Source organism: Ischnura elegans, chromosome X, assembly GCF_921293095.1.
Source record: "Ischnura elegans chromosome X, ioIscEleg1.1, whole genome shotgun sequence".
NCBI classification, from domain to species: Eukaryota; Metazoa; Arthropoda; class Insecta; order Odonata; family Coenagrionidae; genus Ischnura; species Ischnura elegans.
Window position 1 is genome coordinate 69608649 of NC_060259.1, and position 6383 is coordinate 69615031.

The 6383-nt window shown below is 36.8% G+C and overlaps 1 long non-coding RNA gene across 1 annotated transcript; it reads right to left on the reverse strand.

Moving 5' to 3' along the window:
* Nucleotides 1-1221: 1221 nt before the first annotated feature.
* LOC124171698 lies at nt 1222-4193 on the reverse strand. The gene is made up of 3 exons (XR_006867914.1): nt 4067-4193; nt 2408-2578; nt 1222-1331 (listed from the first exon to the last, which is right to left on the reverse strand). It is a non-coding gene; the product is annotated as an uncharacterized LOC124171698 (long non-coding RNA).
* Nucleotides 4194-6383: the final 2190 nt, after the last annotated feature.

Below are 6383 nucleotides of genomic sequence, written 5' to 3' on the forward strand. Positions count from 1 at the left end.
GTACCAAGCGGGCGACATTTTCATGTGGATTTGGCCTTTTTGGGGAGTCCTTACCCCTGTCACCACTCCCCACTGCTACGCATATGATCCACGAACACTCATTTCTGAATGAGAAATGCATTTTTAAATAAGACTCTGATTACAACAGTTGTATCTGAACTAAGCTTGAAATGTCCTTTAGGTTCTATGACCTTGCCTTAAATGAGAATCAGAAGTATTAACTATAATATGTATCAATAGTACTTCAAATATTACCGAAATTAAAGCATCACATTGTTTTGGAAAGTAACTTGGTGGAAATTGATACTATGATTGAGTAAATAAGAGAGGACTAATTTTATTTATAGTATTATTTCCATGTTTATTGAAATATACCTAATATTTTGCCTAGCTACACTTTGATAATTCTCATGAGAGAATACCTTACCCATATGAACAGTAGCCATTAGCTAGGACCATTTGACTGGAATGTTTTATAGATCAAATCCGATCTTTGATGACCGCTTTCTTTTACAAACCCAGCGTCATTCCTCTCTTTTCTCTAAAGCACATACATATGCTTTACCCTGCTATCATATACATGTCTTCTCTTTTCTTGTGCCTGAATCTTTTCCTGCAAATCTTTTATTCATTCAATTCAACGCATTTACTTTTATATCCTTTCTAACCAATCTGCTCCACCTATACACATTCAATGCACATTTCAGCAAAGCATCAATCACATACGTAAAAGCCTCAAAAGAGAGACTGAAGGAAAAATACTCTGCGATGCCTGGTGCGATTTAAAAAAATACATGTGACATCTGACAGGAAACATTCCAAAGATAATAGCAGGAATGGACCGGATAATGAACACGAGCAAGTCAAACTCTACTCCGCGTCTTCATTGGATGGAAAACATTGGATATTCAGCAAGGGAAAAAAGAAATTATCCCAAATTAAGGTCTTTATGCGATCCAGGAAAATAAATTATCTTAAAAAGTGATAACTGCTTCAGAAGGTATTTATAATGTTTCTACTAAATGACTACTCGACAGTCCAATCCAATTCCCAGCAGCTAAAGGATATTTACATGACATTGTAATTTATATTAAGTAAAAACAGAACTAAAAAAAGATAACTTAAGACTTTTTTTTATCCCCCAACCAAGGGTGTTTCATTCACATATTACCAAATTTTAATCTCAGGGTCAGGATCTAGGAAGAATACATGAAACGCCAATAAAGGAATCAAATCTTTGATTATTTATTATTCCTAGCTGTCGGGTAGACCCAATTTACATTTTTATACTCTTCATTTTTACTTCTGTCTTTTCTCCCCTTTTCCTGCATCTGCAAAAAAGTAATATTATCAAAAATAAGTGAAATTTAAATTTTAAAAACCAACAAAATTTTCAAGTTCCTTACATTTTGCAAAATAATGAGTTTTATATATTTAAAACTATTAACCAAAACTTTCACTGATGACAGCAATTGATTCTGAATGCAGCTTTCAATTTCGGGGGCACCCTCTGTAATGACTGACTTGTTTCCATTGAGCAGTCAGAAACTTACAATTATACATGATTATTTGTGTTTGAGAATTTTTATTTGTCTTCTCATAAGGGGATATTATGAGTATTTACTAAGAATTTTAGACAAATATGTTGAAATATGTAAGTAATCTAGGTTCAAAGTCATTAAAAAGTATGAAAGGGACAAAACGACAATGAAAAGCAGGAAACCTTAAGCTGAAAAACCCAGCTCATATCAGTTCCATTTAATGAATTCTGGAAAACTGACTGAATGTCGAGAAACTAGTGAGGATCAAAATGATATCTGCCAAGGATTTTACAGTAGTCCCTTTAGAAGTTTGTTCAAAGAAAAGTTGTATTGTATTGTTGTTCAATATTTGTTTGTTCAAGTTATATAGTGCTGGAGAAGATTATATAAATAATATCATCATCAAATTAAAGCCGTGGGACAAAATTCATGCAGCACCAGATATCCTTAGCATTTTCATGATATGCAACACGAATCAAAGTTTTTCAGGACAGAAACATACTAAAGAAATCAACTTGAATTTAGACATATTTGTTGAAGTGAAGACAGAATTTATAGGTCAGTGGGTTCTAGTGCAATACAATGGCGATTTATTTCGAGGCAAAATCAAAGTAATTGTCTCAGAGAAGCAATGTAAGTCAAAGTCATGGTACCCAGAGGCTAAGCCAGAGGGGGAAGGGTTTGGGGGATAAATCCTCCCCCCCCCCCCCCCACAAGAGCTCAGATAAATGTTTAAGTTTCATCTAATTTAGTTGATTGGATCAATATTTAATCTAACAATTTATAGCTGTTTCAATTAAATACAAAAAATATAAGGAGCAGAAATAATATTTTAAAGTTGTAAAAATTAGTACAATTGTCCATACTTAACGGGCCTGAGATATATTCCGTATGGGCCGTATATCAATTCGTCGAACATGGCCATCCTGTGATAAGAGGGTGATCACGACTACGCGGCACCTTTCAGCAACCTGGGTGTTTGTTTCGGTTGGTCCCTCAGACTCCTCCATCTCCATCCTTTTCCGTTTTCCTCCCATCTGTTCAAAGAAAAAATTCAATGTAATATAAGATAACCCACAGTATGAAATGCAACGTGTGGGTTAAGCGACATCTACTGGAAGCTAAATTTTTAGTGCAAAAATTATATAAAATGTATTTTTAAGCATGTCCTCTTTCAAAATATTTACCAGATTTCGCCTGGGGGAGAGGGGTCGCCATTCCATCCCACCCGAGGGATGTTCCTGGTTACGCCACTGGGTAGGTAAGATATTTTTCCCTGTCAATGTTGTGTTTGAAAAAGTGAATCCCAAGGCATGCTTATTATTATCTTGCCATTCTAAGGTAGTTCAGGCACATGACCAGAGGGTTCGGGTGCTTCATCCCCCCTGAAATCTTTCGCCTCGCAATGACTATCCATGATACATCTGCTGATGAGACTTCCAGTCCAGGGGCATGTATCCCATGATAGTCCATCTTTCGATTACGGTCACATTTCATGATTTCTGCCGATTGCAAACGGTGAATTTAGCTTACAGCAGTGTGAGTAAGAAATATCTAGCTGAACTATTGAAATTTATGGTTTTCCGATGCGTGAGAGTTGGAATCCGTATGCACATGCAACCAACATTCTCCTCAAGCACTCCCTGGAGTAAATTTCAGATCACGTGATTAATGTTGTCGAAATTAATTGAGCTTACTTTTAATAAGCGCAAAATTCGCATGCTCCTAGATAAACCCATAATGTAGATTACAGCACAGTCTCCTACTAAGTGCGATGGCAAATGCAGGCTTACTTTAGCATAACCTAAAAGCCAGAAATTGCATGCTACTTTAGTCCACTATTTTCAAGAGCTGATATTACCACGTTTTTATTCAGCCCCTTCTTTACAGGAGCAGCAAGGAATTAAGGCTGGGGGGGGGGGTTAGGTACAACTAATAACGTAGTGTGTGGGGGTATGGAATACCCACCAACATAAGTGTTAGGTGCGAGATCAATAAATTGCGGAATTTTAAGATAAATGGTTCAAAATGGTGAACTTTGACGGCTTTCGGAGGGATATTTTATAAATTTTTACACTCGTCTATAAGTAATATTATTCGAATAGAGTAAAATAGATATCCTTTAATAATAAAGCTTTAAGCATAGGTATTCAATTATAAATTACAAGAAAACAGTTTGGTGTTTTGAAAATTCTGAATGAACGCCGATTTCACGACTGCGGCGTGGAGACACTAGCCACGCCAACGAGAAATCTTTTACGATTAGGCTTAAGAATATACACCTTTAGCTAATGTCTTCAAATAGTACACATCTTCAGCACTGTGTATCAAAAATGAATTCCCAATTTTAACTATAAGTTAACAAAACGGCAACTTTGCCGCTTTTGCTTCGCAAGACAAACGTCCCCGTCCACAACGTTTTCTTAAGATAAATGTGGGAAATTTAGCGTGCCTATTAGCTTTTAGTAGGTAGGCATATACCTTACAAATAATCTTAAAAGTTGAAATTTATTTAATTTACTCACCTTCTTTGCCTTTTCGTAGATTCAGGAGATATATTTGTTTGGCCTGGTGGTTAAGTCGACGACCAAAGACGGCACTGATACTTTCTTGGCACTGGTTCGCCGATGTATGGATATTCTTCTTTCCTCACGTGGTCTCAGGAATGTGTAAATACTGATATTCTTCCCGTGAATGGAAGATATTTCCTATTTGTTGAATATAATTCAATATCTTTTCAGCCAGTTATTCTAATGTCAAATATTTTTTACATCAAGAGTTTATTATTTGGCACTATTTTGTCAGCGCGGAACAAATTCGCGCTAAAATATCTGGTAGGGTTTACATATTTTGGCGCGAACTTTTCCCGCCTTGTTCGTTAAATATTCTTTACACATTTTTTCTGCCAGGTTTTCGGAAGTAAAATATTTTTCTGCATCGAAATTATTTTTTTGGAACTTTTTTCACACGGTACAAGTTCACGCCAAAAGATGTTAGCCTACAATATATTTTGGCGCGAACTTGTCCCGCGAAGACAAAATAGTACTAAATAATGTACCCTTGACGCAGAAAAATATTCTACCCCGGAAAAACTCCCTAAAAATATGTATGAATTTAATTTATAGGAAAGGAAATATATTCCATTACTTCAAAAACACTCACGGAAAGAATAACATTATTTATGCATCTCGTCACCGCATGACGCAATAACCACATTCATACATCGACTGACAAGAGCCAACACCTACCTGTCCTTCGGTACGAAATCAGCTGCTTTTCAGACATAAGGTGGGTAAATTAAAGAAATAACGACTAATAATAATAATTTAAATGTATATGTTAACCTACTGCAAACCAATACTCACGCTAAATTAGCCGCAGTTATTCGAGCATAACTTTGTGGACGGGCACGTTGTCTTGCGCAGCAATAACGGCTACGTCGCCATTTGGTAAACGTATAGTTGCAATAGAGGAGGGTGGCATTGCCTTCAACCTGAAGTCAAGCTAACATCGACTTTGGAAGGCCATGCTTTTTATATTCGTTTACATCTATGTACACCGTCATTGGCGCCGACTCCATGGGGCCTGAGTGGGCCCGAGCCCCCTCAAAAATTCGTTATGAGTGTGAGAAAAAAATTGCCAGGCTTTTCGATTTTCCCCGGAGTGTCCAGATATCAAGATTAAATTTATCAGGGTTCTAATGTCGATCATATGACTCTTCTAAAATGCTTAAAAAAAACTTAAAACTCAATACTTAAAAAAATTCCCGGAGCAAGATCCCTAGTTTGGGCCCCCCCAATAATTTTTCTAGGTCGGCACCCCTGTAAACCGCTATATTTTTGTTATTCTACAATTATAGTTGCGGTAGATTTGTTAACGTTGATTTCTGTAGGAAAGGCTGGGACTGATGATTACCCACTCAAAAGTGTTCTATTGAGGACCAGAGGTGTCACAAAGGGTTGACATTTGCGCTAGGAGCCAAAAGGTCACGGGATTTAATCCTGGTGATGCCTTTGTAAACCATCATACAACGTCGCAGGATAAAACGACTCAGGCATGGGCCTACCCAGCGAGGGGCAGAGGGGGGTAGCTTCCCCCTCAAGAAGCAAAAATGAAAAAGTCTTTAAGCAAAATCAGTACCTACTGAAATGAAACTAAAGCATTCAACAAATTTTCTTTTAACCCACAAAAAATAATATGTATTATTTTAAGATACGTAACATAAATAGAACTATTTTTTAAGGAAAAAATCTCATTAACTAATAAAGCGCTGTTATAATTTTCTTAAAATGTTGGTTTCATTCACCTTTTCCATGCTAAAATGTCACCACTGGGCTTGCCCCCCCCCCCCCCGTTATGATCCCGAGTACGCCCTTGACTGAGGCAAAGGAGTTGACCGTCCCACTGTGTGTGCGACCGCTGCAACTCCTAGTTCCTACTCCGGTAATACGATCCAGGTTGTCTCAACATAATCGGTAGAGAATTTACGATACATCGCATATCATTTTTTTCCTTCACTCTATGTGGAGATTTTTTCAATGTAAGCGATTTTATTTCATTCAATGCGCTCGTAAAACATAATATCATTCAAATCATGACATATATTTGGAGTTAAGCTTCAGCAGGAATCTGATGAATTGTAACATTAAGCCTTGACGATCATGAGTTTACGTCATAAATTTAACAATGTATCGTTGTAATTAAATATTTTTTGATTCTTTTGGCTCTAAACCCCAGAGCTAGAGTGAAAGTACTTGTGAATGTGTACCAGCAAATGCGGAAAAACTTACTTACATGTTCAACCCTATTATATTACATTTACGTTTTAAATAAAACCATGCA